The 16,315-nt window shown below is 41.8% G+C and overlaps 1 protein-coding gene across 1 annotated transcript in view; it reads left to right on the top strand.

Moving 5' to 3' along the window:
• LOC111868196 overlaps positions 1 to 16,315 on the top strand; it is a 117,152-nt gene that overhangs the window by 53,859 nt on the left and 46,978 nt on the right. The gene's annotated exons all lie outside the window — the stretch shown is intronic.

The raw sequence follows: 16,315 nt of genomic DNA, 5'->3' as shown, positions 1-16,315 counted from the left end.
ACGTCGGTTAACACCACATATACACGGTGCCAAATCCCAGAAGACTGCTTTCTTCATAGTCACTGCCGTGAAAGCCTCAAATCTTACATTAAATGTTTAGTTGGTGGAATTCTGAACATGCAGTTTAAATGCTTGTCTATACTTAAATTAGGCGAAAGCCATTAGTTGGATACAACTTTGAGAAATATGTACCGTGTATCCGTGGAGGCGGTCAACAATTGGAGCAGGCATCACGTTATTTATACATACATACATACGTACATACATACATACATACATACATACACACACACACTATATCCATCAGGATGAACTAAATGTCTGGAACCCACAGAACGAACCCTATGCACAGCTACAATTTTCGTATCCACTTACAGTTATACATACTTGCTGCAAGGACTCGTCCTTGCCCTGGTTAAGTTAGAGGTCTCCTTTCCTCTCCTCTCCTCTCCTCACCCTCCTTTCCTTTCCTTTCCTTTTGTTATCGTGCAGCTGTGCATTATTAACGGGATAATGAAGGAACACAGTGCGAGCATTACTTCTGTTCCAAAAAATGACAAGAAATTACAATTTTTCAACTCTGCAATATTACATACGTATCAACCAGAAATGGGCTTATTTTTATTGGTGCTTAAAGTCCCTAAAAACTTAGCCGGATATAAGGAACACAAATAAAATCCGTGGCAGTCCCTGATCCTTTCGGTATCTCTTATAGAATCGCATATTAAAAACACGAAATCTTAAAATTAAAAACATGATTGAATTTTCTGTGGGGTAAATAGCACCACTGGTGAGTTTGCGCGTTTTGTTAACGGTGAGTATATGATTCAGCAGTTTTATGCTAAAAATTATGTTGTATTATTTTGCTTTAGTGGCCCACTGCTTTGTCTCTCGAAATATAGGAGACAAATTGTTAGAACAGAGAATCTGCATTACAATTTCAGTGATCCTGTACATAGACGCACCGCCGACATTCATAACGGAGCCTAGAGGCGATGGACAAGGCGCAGCTCAGAGGTTTCTGTGTGGGTTAAGTACAGAATTTTAGAACTGTGTCTTCCAGATTTTGACAACTGTAGCCTGGCAGTCGGTTATGAGTGTTTCGGAGGAATCTTCTGTCTCCATCTTCAGCGTAGAGTGGGTAAAGCCTGATCAAGTTGGTATAGCGGTAGCACTTTAAAAGGAGGTTTTTGAAAAAAAAAAAAAGAAATGTGCATTAAATATAATAAAAAATTGAAATAAATATTAGTACAGGCCGGTGGGATGATTAAACAACGCTGCGCTAATTCGGACTTCTATCACATTTTCTGAATTAACCTTTTTTTTTCCTTTGGCCCTACAACCCCAATTTGGGCCTTGGCCTACCTCCATGAAACTCTCCGTTTCACTTTGGTTTACTAGACCTTAGACATTCGGTAGGACTCCTTGGGTGGGTGATCAGCTCGTCGCAAGGCGACACAGACAAACACAGAAAACTCACACACACAAAAACTAGACATCCACGCCCTGGATGGAATTCGAACCCACGGTCCCAGCTTCCGAGCCAGCGAAGACAGTGTATGCCTTAGACCGCTCGACTACCGTGACCAGGAACTAATCTTAACAGTGGGAAAAACGCATTATGACTCAAAATGCCGAGATACACATAGACAAACCAGTATACCATTTAAGAGAAACCGACCTAAATAGTTGAGAAATCGTCGATAAATAATCTTGAGGTCAGTAACTTGGCAGATGGGAGAACACCGTGAGCCCCATTTGACAGTGCTGTGCTGTTATATCCGTCGGTTGAGTAGTTCGCTGCGCGGCCGGTGTGGCGCGGAAGCGGTGTGGGACAGGTGCGGTGGAGATATGCTCTCCCGGCAAGTCGTGATATGTCTGCGTGATTCTCTACAGCTCAGCACTTCAAAGTGCTATATGATGCCTGATTAATGATACAGTCGCTCGTGAAGGTAGCCTTTGTTTTCACTTCTCCAGCATTTGACTCGTTTCAGTGGCTATCCTCTTGTACATAATAAAGGTGTTGAGGCGCTCGTGTACCGATTTTCAGGAATATTTTTTGTGAGAAATGTTGCTTTTGTAGCTTCCGATTTATTTATATGCGTCCATTGCAACATTAGTATAATGTAAACGCAGACTGGGGGGGGGCTCAATCCTTATTATAATCCCTGTGTTTCAACTTCGACATTGCTGTACAAATTTCGGTTACATTTTATGCTGCGGGTCTGTAACATTTCTTGGGCAAGTTTTAATATCATTTCTTCAGGTCTTATAAAGCTGTTTTTACAAAAATATAACACTTATCGTGTATGGTGTATACCATACATTTCAGATTATTAGAATAAGAAATTTCGCTTCACATAATTATATACACGTATATTGTGAATATTCAGTGGGGTAAGGTAAAGATAAAACTACCCCAGTAACAGGCCGTGGACGCCCATAGGGTTGTGAGACGTTGAGGTTCCCACATTTTCTAGACAGTCGGCTCACAGATGGCGGTGAGGTTGTCGGTCTCACGCACCGGCCGCCCTTTGCCCTCAGGAAGATTCCTGGTACTCACATCTGCTAGGGGCTGAGTCTACCCCAGGGCCATTTTGCGGCTGGAAGGATTAGGTAAATTGAAAAATCCAATGATCTCATCGGTAATCGAACCTGCCACCGCATACCTACGTGTATTTAATGAGGTGCAAGGAAAATAATTTCCGGCTGTATGCAGTATGTGTATGCAATAAAGAAACATCGGTGCCCCTGAGATATGCTGCAAAATGGAGAACTTAAAGAGAGCGGTCTTCTGGGATCTCAAATCTTACACAATGGAGAACTTGTTTGTGTATACCATTGCAGTGTATTTATCCAGTCTTGTTTGTACAGAGCCTCATGGAGGTAAAAGACTATTCCTGTAACAGACCGTGAAGGCCCATAGGTTTGTTAGACGCCGAAGCTCTCAAATTTTCTTTAGAAAATCGGCTCACCGATGGCGGTAAGGATGTCAGCCTTACGCCCCGGCCGCCCTTTACCTCCCAGGAAGATTCCTGGCACTCATTTCTGTTAGAGCCTGAGTCATCCCCAGGGCCATAGTGCGGCTGGAAGGATTAAGTCAATTGAAAAAATCCACCTAATCAGGACTAGAACCCGCTTCATTCCGGCTTGTAGCATAGTGCCTCAACGACTACGCTACCGCGTGCCCCACAGCAAATTGCTGATTAAGACGCGTGGAATGACATTTCCCTCCAAAGAAGATGTAAACTAAATGAGAAAGTCACAATAAATGATACAAATTCCGTCCCAAGTGCAAACAATATATTATATGTCCTTGATCTCGCTCTCCTTTGCACTACATGTTTCGGCCTCAAACGGCCATCATCAGGTGTGTACACTCACATAAAAATACATTGTTCCTTTCCTTGTTATTATCAACATCTACTTCGTTGATATCTGTCTGGTTTATAGATTATTTTTGTTACACACGTTAATTTTGATTTCCCTGTAGTAGCACTATAAAATCTTTAGTTCTAATTTTAAAATCCTTTAAAATTTTTCTCTAAATTTTAAAATTTAAAATTAAAATTGTTAGGGTTACTCGCCCTATGTCTAAAGTGCTGCAGCGGCCAGTCCTTGTTTCCACACTGTACAGGTGTTATTCTGTGTAGTCTTCCTGTGTGCGTGCCGCTGCTTGTCTTTACTAAGTCACAGTCCATTATAAATTTTGTGCGTCAAGTGATAAGAATCGCATCGGTGACAAAATTAATAAAATTTGGTTTAAAGAAGCGAGCATGTGTTGCAGTTCCGTGGCCAGAATCCCAAATATATTCACAGTGTAGGGAGTAATGTCACAGGCACGTGCCGCTGTCATGGCTTAGTACAGCGAAGGATTCCCAAACAGGGCAGGTTCTGAAACCATCCGTACTACTGTTGCATGTTGCCATCACATGCAGCTGCATTCTGCACTCCGCAGTATCACGATTGTTTCGACACAATGCGGTCGGAGCTGCTGGCTGTACGTTACACAAACTGCAGCTCACAATTATTCTTTAGCTCCCGGTTTGCATAATCGCCATGCTATTTTCCATCTTCTGAAAAACACCTTCATTAAATTTAAATACTTTACAAGATGCTGTCACCATTAAAGATATGTAATATTACACCAAGTTCAACAGACGTTGTTCCCACCTAGGATTTTCGCCCAGCGGCCATGTAGGCACCGCTGATCAGGAAAAAATATTAAGGAATACCAACACGGGGAGGTATTAAGAAGAAGAAAAAAAAATACTCCGTGGCCTGTAGTCCGCAAGCGAACTATACCGATCGAACGATCGCTGCTTGTCGGCGAAATTAGTGTCAACGTTAGCGGATAGAGGGTGTCACGTGGTCAGCAAAACGTATCCCCACGGCCGTTAATCTCAATTTTCTAGATCGGAGCCGCCATTTCCTTGAAATAGCTACTCAACTATCCTCACGAGGCTGAATGGACCCCATTCCAGACCCACTACTTCTCAGGAAATCTGGTAGCACCGGGAATCGAACCCGGGACCTCTGGATCTGTAGCCAGGAACTCTGACCACTAGATCACAGTGAGAAGATTGAAGTTCAAAATCGAGTATGAAGAAAATCGACAAGTGTTATCTATACTGAAACGTGTACCTGAATCAGGGGACGGTCAACAGACACACCCGTCGCTATGACAGACCGAAGAGAAAGACAAGTTGCTGGAAGTGTTGTAGCGACATCTGCCTGCAAGCCTACAGCAGAATCACTTCAAACTGATCTGAGGACTCTTCATTCTGTACGGTCGCGTCACAATTCAGACTGCAGATCAGAGAGGCCACAGGATTTGAAATGAATAAGCCGGGCAAGCTCATTCAGTGTATCGACTGGTCTCGGCAAGGACCACCACGATTCGATTCCAGGCAGGGGAAGGCATATTTCTCTCGCCACTACGCCCAGTTCGGCTCTGAGCCCGCGACCCTGCCTCCTAAATAGTGCCCTCCAGAGTCTGTTTCCCCGGGAGTAAAGCGTCACCTCTGTACATTGCAGAGTCTGTGAATACGTGGAGCGGCACCTCCACCAATTCAAATGTCTCCATGTCGTGATGTTCAATCAAGCACAAAGATACGTTTTCCTGAACTTTACTTTGCTACACTTAGATCCCAAGGGTTTCGATTCCATTCTTTGAAATGTTACACCCCTGCGTGTAGGTAGTCTGCAGAACCATGGACGGCCATCTTACTGAGCGAGAGACGCACAGCACAGAGAGTCAAGTGTACGTTGTACTCGCATTACTGACAGCCGTACAGGCATCCGGGAAGCACTCCGTTCGTATTTCAATGCGGTCACCGGCCACCCTGGATGAGATTTCTCGTGATTTTCCTCAGTCACCCTCGGCAAATTGTGCGATACCGCCCCGATTAGGCCTCGGCTGCTTCCTTCCAGCTGCTTTCATATTCAGTGACTGATTTTTCTGGACACTGTCATCCAAATTTGTATCAAAACTAATTTTCGGAGACTGGACTTTGTCTCTGGAAAAGGAAACTAGCTCCGTCGTTTCGGCTCAACAGAGGAGGCTTCATACCCCAGGTCGGAAAAACAGTCCAGTAACCGAAACGTCGTTTTAATAAATGCAGTAGGTAGACAATGAACAGGAAATCAGTCATTGTATTAATATCCCGTTGTCACGAGCTTCTAGATCCTTCCAATTCATTACTCTCCCACCGACTCACCTGATTCTGAGAGAGTCGAGAAGCAAACCACAAAACCCACTGCTGAGAAAGCGAATGTGTGAGCATAGGAAAGTAAGTCTTCCGTTTATTTTGTTAATTGTACACTACGGAACCTGAAATTACTTAGTTTTGAGTTACATGTAATCTACAGCTTATGTATTCACTCGTTGCTTGTTATTTTTTTCTGTATGATGGAAATATTCTTCTTCTTCTTCTTCTTTTTAAGAAGACTGGGATAGTTCGATTAAAGCTTCATGTATAGCATGAGGCATATTAGAACAATATGACCTGAAATTAAACTCGCTCTAAAAATATACTGTGGACCTACACTACTGTATCAGTGGTCCTGGAACTGCCCACCTCTTGGCAGGGCATGTAGCACGAAGGAGGAGAAGAGGAATGCATATAGAATATTGGTGGAAACGCCAGAAGGTAAGATATCACTGGGAAGACCAAGGCGTAGGTGGGTGAACAATATTAAAATGGATCTTAGAGTGATATAATGGAATGGTATGGATTGAATTGATCTGGCTCAGGATAAGGACCATTGGAGGGCTCTTGTGAACACGTTAATGAACCTTCGGGTTCCATAAAATGCTGAGAAATACTTGAATAGCTTCACAATTGGCGGTTCCTCCAGAAGGGCTCTGCTTCATGAGTGAGTGACCATTCCTTGAGAACCTTCAAAGTACATGAATTGTAGTGACATTATCACGTGTTATGATCCTTAGAGTTGCTGGTTCCGTTCTGATTTCCATACTTTCGTACTGTACTCATGCAGAGATGTGTCTGTCAACCAGCAGTTAGCTGCTGGTACTGGCAGTTAGCGGTTAATACTTTTCCACTATTACTTTCAACACCTTGGTAAATTATGCGCACCGGGTTTACAACTTCAGTCATTAAACGTCAAGTATCTTTGTGTAAGGGAATTTATGGCGTTTTAAGTGCAGAAGAAAAAGAGAATTAAGAAGCCTGTTTATGACAAACAAGAACTCTGCAATATGGCACACGGGGACCCCGCTAAATTGCTCTCGTTAGGCTTATAGCAGCATCGCAATGACATTCAAGGGGGGGGGGAGTCTCATGTATGCCCCATACACACACATACACACACACGCCTTTGAAACTATTCTGCAATATATATCACAGAGGAGATAAAATTAATTCGAATCAGGAATCCATGTGTCTAGTCGTTTGTCCATCCACAGGTATCGTGTACGATTCTACTGAACGAATTTCGTTTAAATTTTGTGTTGAAGGCCATCACTAAAAGGACGATAGCGAGTTAATTTGTTTTGTATTTTTCAGATATAAACCCTAATTTACATAAACCATATCAAAACGTTTGATATTTTCTCAGAAACGGCTAATCATAGAGAAGATTTTTCGTGGAATAATGCAGTATATAGATCTATGTATGGTCTACACTCCTCATTTTAAATCTATTTTCAGTGCCATACATATGTAACTAGGTGCAAGAAATGTGACTCTCTGTGGCTAGTGTCTGCTACGTGGAAGAACTGATCACTGGCGTTAGTCTTCTCTTCTGTTGCTAGAGAAGGTTCAAATTAACGTTTTCGAATAACTAATGATCTTGAAGATATAAATAACTTTCAGAATGTAATGAAATTTAACGTGATTACATACACGTATTTCATTCGCAATTTAAACACTGCTTCGTATTAATGGTGACAGGATACACTAACAAGGAGACAAATGAAGATCGTTGAACTAGGACGAGTTCAACTTATATAAGAGATATGTAATTCTATATTTCACCATCCTGTTGCAATCTTTAACTAAATGTCTATGTGTTCACAGTCCGTCAACAATGCAACAATTGTTTATTCACCATTTAACACTTAACACCACATGTTTCGGCCATATATGACCATCATCAGGTGTCCTGATGCGTGTAAACTGTTACACTTCACTTGTCTTCACTAGTTTACTCTTAGCTGCTTCATTGTTTATTGATATTTTCATGTACGCGTATTTTGGTACGACTCTTTTCTTCAAACAAGTTTTGTAAATATTTTTATTAGCATTAGAGTGTAACAGTTTTCGCTTACAATTCGTGTAGTTGTATATGCCTTTAGTGTTACTACCATTTGTAATTGTGTATCTCAGCATCTTGTTGCAATCTTTAATTAAACGTCTATATGTCCACAGTCCGTCAACAATGCAGCAATTGTTTATTCACCATTTAACACTAGTGACGACAACACCACACGCTGCTAGAGGAAACAACACACAAGCAAGGGGCATGTTACAGACTGCAGACATAGCAAAACAACGGGCTAACGAACATAACAACAAGCTGCAGAAACAAACTTTCTGGAATAATCACATAGCTCGAAACAAATGGACGACGCCCCTTACGAGGTGGAATAGGATTTTATGAAAGATTTTAATAGAAACATTTTAATCAATTTTAAGAAATTAATTACGTTATTTTAAGAGGACTGCAACTCGCAATTTTAGCGCGCATCAGAGCAGTGTAACAGTTTGGACGCATCGAAACACCAGAGGATGGCCGTCTGTGGCCGAAACATGTCGTCCTGGTGTTGACTGCTGAATGTTATAATGATTGCTGCATTAGTGACGGACTTAATACAAAGACGTTTAATTAAGGATGTGCAACGGGATACTGAAATACAGAATTCAAGTAAATACATTGCAGTGAGCCTAACTACTTTCATAGGTGCGCCATATTCAGTGAGATACTTTACAGTGTAACGATGTACTGAACCACAGCTCCTCTAGTATGGATGCACTGCTGAATGTTACTCTAATTCTTTTTCCAGTGTCTAATGAACGAAGAAATAAATTGTTGTCAGCCTTTTTAAAATTTTGAAATTCCCTCTAATAATTTCCCAAGCTCTATTAATATCCACCTCAGTGTCTTAAGTTTTCCAAAGCAGCGAACCTATTTGAGATTTCAACACGATACTGTTCTTTACCCTTTACCTCGTTTAATTTATTGAGACTGAACCTCTCCATAAAAGATTTTTGCTTTTCTAACTCACTTCCAATATCTCCTTAAGTTCTATCACCACCAGATAGTGGTCAGTATCGCAGCCGACTCCCCTGGAAAATCGGATATCTAGTACACTTGATTGTCGTCTTCTATCAAAATGTGGTCAATTTGATTGTGCGTCTTTCCATCAGGAAATATTCAAGTAAGTTTATGAATATTACGATGTGGGAACTTTGTACTGTTAACATCAGGTTTTTGGATGTGACAAAGTTTACTACCCTTAACTCCATTATCATTAGTAACTTCGTGCAAACTCATTCCCAGTTGAAGAAAGCAGTCTTCTGGGATTTGGCACCGTGTATATGTGGTGTTAACCGACGTTCGGAGGAACGTATCGCCTCCATCTTCAGGGTAGAAGAAATATATAAGAAATCTGCAAGCGAAGAGACCGTGAGAAACGGTAAAAGCAGACTGTGTTGGAAATATACACAGCTATGTGAGAGCAGAGAAGGAAGGGGGGAAGGGCAAGTACACAAGTGAAAACAGTTGTTGGTTTGAAAATGTCTTCCCTCCCTACTTTGGCATTGAAATCTCCTAACAGCATTTTCATTTGGTGTTTAGGCACTTTGTCGAATACATCTTCTGCTTCTCACAGAAGCTGTCCTTTCCATCAATTTTATCCTTTGTTGGGTCATGCACGTTCAGGACGATGATATCACACCAGCGACTTCTTAGTATTACGTATGGCGTCCCATCCCTCTTAACTGATTCTCTTATTTACCAACAAACCTGTACGTAATTCATAATTCTCATTCCCCTTTCCATATAAAAATGTATATTCGCCTGTTGGTTCAGTGCCATCTCCGCCCCACCTGACCTCCTGTACACCCACTGAATCTAATTTACATTTTGATGTTCCTTTCGCAGCTTCATAACTTGTACTCTTCCCCAAGTATAATTAGAATGAGCAAGTCAAGGAGGATGAGGTTGGCATGGCATGTAGCACGAATGGAGTAGAAGATGAATGCATGCAGTATATTGGTGGGAAAGCCAGAAGGAAAGAGACTACTGCGAAGATCAAAGCGTAGGTGGGTGGACAATATTAAAATGGATCTTAGAAAGATAGAATGGGATGGTATGGATTGGATTTATCTGGTTCAGGATAAGGACCAGTCGATGGCTCTTGTGAACACGATAATGAACCTTCGGGTTCCATAAAATGGTGGGAAATTCTTGAATAGCTGCAGATTTTGCGGCTCCTCAAGAAGGGCACAGCTCCATAACTAAGTAAATATTCGTTTCGCAACTGTCATGAGCGAACCTGCCCTGTATAGGCCTCTTAGGGTCCGTGTACCAAATCTGGCGTCTGTTTTCGTTAGCTCAGTTCATTTATTCAAGTATTCCGTCCGAATCCGAGGCTCTTTATGACAGTTCGTGAGAAACTTATTTTTACGGCGAGGAGTTGATAGATCCACGCCCAACCCCTCAAAATCAGGATGACCACCCTTTGTCAGGTGTCCGCGATTGCTTATTGAGTATATTCGCAGCTACCCTCCATATCTGGAGGGCGTCTCCTCCGTCCGCAACCAGACGACGCGCCATGCCGTGGTGACAAGGAACCCACCTAACACGGCTGTTATTCAGTACATGGCTCATAAAGTGTGTACGATGATAATGATTTAAAAAATAAACAACTTTATGACGTTTGCCTTGGAAAAACATAAAATAACGCGGAAAATGTACGAAATATATTTGATAAAAATAATTTTTAACACGTCACATTCTTATGAAAAAAGAACGCTCATCATGGCGGTGCTGCACTAAATTTTCAGATACCCACAATGCACTGCGGCGCTGTCTGTGCTTTTAATACTGTTTAATATAATTTACGACACCTAACTCTGCTGGAGTAGCCACTATATACAAGAAGAGTGGGCCGGTGACTTGAGCTAAACACCGCGATTGCACACATGCCACAAGTTTGTATAAATGGCCGACAATATAGTGTGTGTACAGAGCGCAATGATGCTGAGATAAGTCTTGCGCATGCGGTCAGTCATGTGACCAGCCGAATGTACACATATAAACTCTTCCGCACTGTCGTGCTTATCAAGGTGGTATATGTGGAAACTTTAACATTCCACCCGTCATCCCCCCCTCCAGCCTGGTCTCTGGGCACACGTTTTATTCGCAATTAAACAAGCGTTCTCTTTCGCCCCTCGGCAACATTCCATTTCAGTTTCAGAGTTAAGGCAAAATCGTTGTTTGTTGAGAAGCTCTGTTTCAAATTGCTTACAAATGTTGACTTCCTGAATTCGATGGTCTTTAATATGTGATTGGCTTATGCTATAAATCCGAACTTGAATTAGTGATATTCAGGAAGAACCATCTTGATGCTAGAAAATACACAACATGCAAATGATTATTGGCACTGTACTATATACAAATATACCTATCAATGTTTCCTTTACAGCTAGCCCTGTCTGTAGAATCATATTTCAATTCCAGTTTTCTATCATATGTTTTATTTTTAAAGTCCATTGTTTACAGCTGACACCCTGTCTCCTCCCTAATCTTCAGATCACCCTGTTTTCTAATCTTCATTCACAAGCTCTGTTGTGTACAGCTGACACCCGATCTCCTCCCTAATCTTCAGATTACCCTGTTTTATAATCTTCATTCACAAGCCCTCCCGTGTACAGCTGACACCATGTATCCTTCGTCATTTTCGGATCACCCTGTTTTTCTAATCGTCATTCAGACACCCTCTTGTATTCAGCGACACCATCTCTCCTTCCTACTCTTCAGATCACCCTGTTTTTCAATCTTCATTCACAAACCCTCCTGTATACAGCTGACACCGTGTCTCCTTCCTAATCTCCAGATCATTCGTTTTTCCGGATCTCCATTCACAGGGCTCCTGTTTGGAGGTGAGGCTGAAAACTTTTAGGTTTCTATACTCCATTCCATCGAGTTTTCCTGTCTTCCTTCACATATCCTGCGGCGTATATCCGTCTGAAGACTGTACAACAGAATTATCTTCGCCGTTCTGTTTTTATGATAAAATCCCGATATATTTTCTTGTTTTATTTTAATTCTATGAATTTTCAAATTATGAAGAATTTCTCTGGAACTCCTGTGAGCACAATATCTCCACCACGATAGTGACGTCAACACGCTGCTCTCTCACCATTCTCAAATGCCTTGTCTACGTGTGTAGCAGAGGGTCCTGTGTTCAGCCTTCCTGAATGCCTCCTGTCTCTCTGCCTGCACGCCTCGCTAACGCATGAAAAACTGCACTGGTTTTATTTTCATTCGGCAATTGAGATCAGTGCCCACGAATATTAATATTTTAGCTCCAAAAATTTGGCCTCTTCAATTGAGCCCCGAAATTTGAATTGGTAATATTCCCGAAAATGGCTGTAACTGTTTTAATTAAATGTTGTTAATTTGTGGAGGCCATAATGACTTACTAAGAATAGCCGATTATTGGCCATCATACCAGGACTGTCAGTTACAGCGTAATTCAACACTTCATCAGAATTTGTATTCACTTTACATTCGGTACACATTGTAAAATTGGGAGAGCGCCCTAAAGTGAGCGACTATTGTTCCCTTGACTTTTTCTCGATAATTCAGAAGGGAATAGGCCGCTATATGTTTCCATTTCTTCAAGTAATAGAACACTTTAAGCCATGGCTGTAGCAGAAGCGTCTTTCATTGCAACGTGTTGTAGCATTCATTAGCAAGAGGGACAGAGATGGTGAAGGAATTACAAATAAAAAACTGTGATCGTTCATAACAGGCTCGGGCTTAGTATATATTACATCTGGAACGAGCAGCAAACCACTAAAACCGTGTTGGGGCGCGTGCAATATGCTGGATGCTACAGCAGTAAATCCAAGGCTCGTCATCATGGGAAATGAGGATCTCTGGTTAGCCAAAGAATGGCAAGGACCAACTCTCTCGCCTACATCAACAACAGTAGAGTTAGCAGTCGCCACGGTGCCACCGCTGCTACCAGCTTCTGCGGGTGCGAGAGAGTCAACGTGAAATATATGGCGTTTCATATAATAAAACAGGGCTGCTGCGGTTTAAGGACGCTAGTGACATTCAGTATTACGTAGTAGCAGTGGCTGTCTGCATAACGAACCCTAGGGCATTGCAGTAGTCGGGCCTTCTCTTACATAATGCGTTTTTCCAAACGCTGCGCCATGTGCATTCGCCATGTTTAATTGAAAAATAAATATTTTGGGGAAGCCGTATAATAGTCTGTCTCATTTTGCGGAAGATATGCTTTATTTAAAAATCGTTCGTTAGGCGATATTTTGTTTAAATTAAACGTATTGACTGCTGAACTAACTATTCTGGCGCTACTGACTTAATTTCGCTTCGTCCAATTTTGATTTGAATAAAATTCTTTTGTTAAACGTCTATGTATACACAGTCTGTCAGTAATGCAACAATTGTTTATTGGATTTCAATTAATGTTTTATATTATTTTAAGTGGACTGCAACTCGCGGTTTTAGCGCACATCAGAACAGTGTAACAGTTTGGATGCATTAGACACCTGAAGATGGCCATCTATGGCCGAAACATGTTGTGTTAAGTGTTAAATTGTGAATAAAGAATTGTTGCATTTTCATTTCCTGCATCCTGTTGTGTTATTATATACAATTCTTTATTGGAGTCCGTCGTAACAGAACAACATAACGGTCTAGGTCAACATCGCCTTAGCTACATGTGTCATACACGCAACGAAATATCACAATGCAGTGTCCTTAAACAGCCAGTCAACTAAGAACGAACCATTGAATCAAGATACCAACTAACCAAGTAACTGACCAACCAACCAGCAACCCAATAATATGATGAAATAAGAGACTAGGATTATTTACAAATGTTCCCATCTGCTTTTCTTAAATCACGTAGTTGAACGCTAAAGGAGGAAGGCCTAAACTTCCAGTGGATTACAGACGTACAGTCTGGCTAAAGCGCCTTCCATCAACATTTCTGCCAACTCGAGTATTTCGAAACGTATCAAAATTGTCGTTGGTGTAATGATGAGTGTTGCTCTTGAGGTTTAGAGCTCACAGAGAAATGCACAATTTTGCAGTGCAGATTCTATTTGTTATGCAGCAGCAATCCTTTATCAAGACAATAAACGGGTGTACAGCACTGTGGAGCACGTAGCGTTACAAGTGCAGTCATTGCCAGTTTTCAGACATCGTTGGTCTTCAACTTATTTTGATGCATTTTTTAGTAAAGTGCGTAAGATGAACGCATAAAGCGAATGTCGGTTTGACATCTGCAGGCCCGCATCTGCTAATCTGGGACATACCTTCCACACCAAGTGCAATAGTTACACAGCCAAGATTCTGTATCACTCATATCGTCACTAATGGAGCTGAACCCTTCTTGATAAGCCGCCACTTGTGCAGCTACTCAAGAACTTACCAGCATTTTATGGAACCCGAAGGTTCAGTACCGTGTTCACAAGAGCCCTCCACTGGTCCCTATCCCGAGCCAGATCAATCCAGTCCATACCATCTCATCCTATCTCTCTAAGACCCATTCTAATATTGTCCACCCACGTACGCCTTGGTCTTACCAGTGGTCTCTTTCCTTCTGGCTTTCCCACCAATATCCTATATGCATTTATCTTCTTCCCCATTCATGCTACTTGCCCTGCTCATCTCACCCTTCCCGACTTGATTAGTCTAAGTATACTTGGAGAAGAGTACAAGTTATGAAGCTCCTCATTATGCAGTTTTCTCCAACCTCCTGTCACTTCATCTCTCTTCGGTCCAAATATTCTCCTCAGCACCCTATTCTCAAACACCCCTTCTCTATGTTTCTCTTTTAATGTCAGAGGCCAAGTTTCACACCCATATAGAACCACAGGCAAAATTATAGTTTTGTATATTCTAATTTTTGTTTTTGGACAGCAGACGAGAAGACAAAAGGTTCTGGACTGAATGGTAGCAAGCATTACCCAATTTCAGTCGCCTCTTAATTTTCTCCTCAATCAGGTTTTGGTTGGTTATCGCCGTTCCCAAATATCTGAATTGTGCCATATTTTCAGAACATTTGTTAGCTATATTTATATCATGATTTTGCCTTGCATTCTGGTGACGAGACAGCAACTGCATATCCGATTAAATCGTTACATTCTCTGCACACCAGATGTCATGCGTCCACTTTGACTGTTTTTGCAATTCCTTCACATGAAATGCAGCGGTTCCATCGCTATGTTTCGGTCTTTTGAGGTTCTGTAACGGACGTTAGTTCATACCGTAGAGCGCTTATACCACCGTCACTGTTTCTTCTTGACTTTCACAGGGTATTTTCCTCAAAACTAAAGAAAGTCATTACACCGCGGCGCCCGGTCGACTGGGTTTAGCTAATGCCACTTCCTCTCATTGAAATTTGTATTTCTTTTTATGCCTTGAATTAAATTGTTATGCCATTGCTTTATTTTTGGAAGTAGACAGGGCATTTTCGCGACACCACATATAGTACTCATGACGTCATCATTCGGTCTGCTGTAATAAAGTAGTGCCCTTTCCTCCACACCAGATGCAGTGGTCACAGAGCCTTAACTCCATCTGCAGAGCCCGTTTTCTGATATCAAGTTGCATCACGGAGAAGTGCGTAATTCCTTATTCCGTGCGTTCTACGACCTGAAAAGTTCGACTTGTAATGCCGAGCTTCTTTGGTTAGTGACTTTAATGCGTAGGCAGTTCTTTCGTGGTTTTTTTCAACTGACTCAAGACTCTTCGCCGTTCTTTCATTTCCGCTGTCGAAATACTTCTTCCTCCTTCATTCTTGTCCTACGCACAATAACAAGCAACGGAAAGAAAATGTAATCCCTGTAAGAGCGTCGAAGCTATACAGTAGTTCATATCTCCGTGCTCCCTTCTAGCAGCCACAGCGGTTTTCTTATCCGCCCATTCGCAAATGAACCGCACTCGCAATTTCTGTCGACAACGGCGGGGTTAGTAAACTTTTCCCAGACAACAGCAAAGTCATACTATCAAGTTTAATCAGGCACGTTAATGAAGGTTTGCAGACTAACCAGGATTTACGGCGACGTCACGGCCACCCTACTACCGCCAAAAGAAGAAGCTCCAACATATAAAGTCATTTTTGTAGGTAGTTTGTCTCCTAGTTCTCCGCTTGTAGTTATGAAGCACAGCGTTTCACGAAACTCATTTCAGAATATACGTGTACGTTATATTTGCCTGTGTCCGTTCATTCTGCAGAGGTCCTCAAGTTCTGCTAATCAGAGACACTTCAAATGTTTAACGTCTTCGCAACAAGCAGTGCTGAACTCATCCCGCTGCGTTAGTCGAGCACTTGCAATGCTGTGTTTAATGCACCGCTTTCAGTGCAGCTGCACAACTTATTGGTTGGATCAGCATGGTTTCATGTAAATTCAACTACATCTTTCGACCAGACATGGCCATCATCAGGCATATAAATGGTGATTGCAGTATACTCGTGTAACCTTGAGGGCTGTACACGTCCTAAAAGCCTATCAGTTTGGTATCTGTTAAAATCTATTAAGTGACATTACCAGAATGTCTCATACCAGCTCATAACGGCAAACTT

This window comes from Cryptotermes secundus, unplaced genomic scaffold (assembly GCF_002891405.2).
Source record: "Cryptotermes secundus unplaced genomic scaffold, Csec_1.0 scaffold146, whole genome shotgun sequence".
NCBI lineage: Eukaryota > Metazoa > Arthropoda > Insecta > Blattodea > Kalotermitidae > Cryptotermes > Cryptotermes secundus.
Note: the sequence above shows the minus strand (reverse complement) of the source record. Positions and strands in the feature narration are given on the sequence as shown.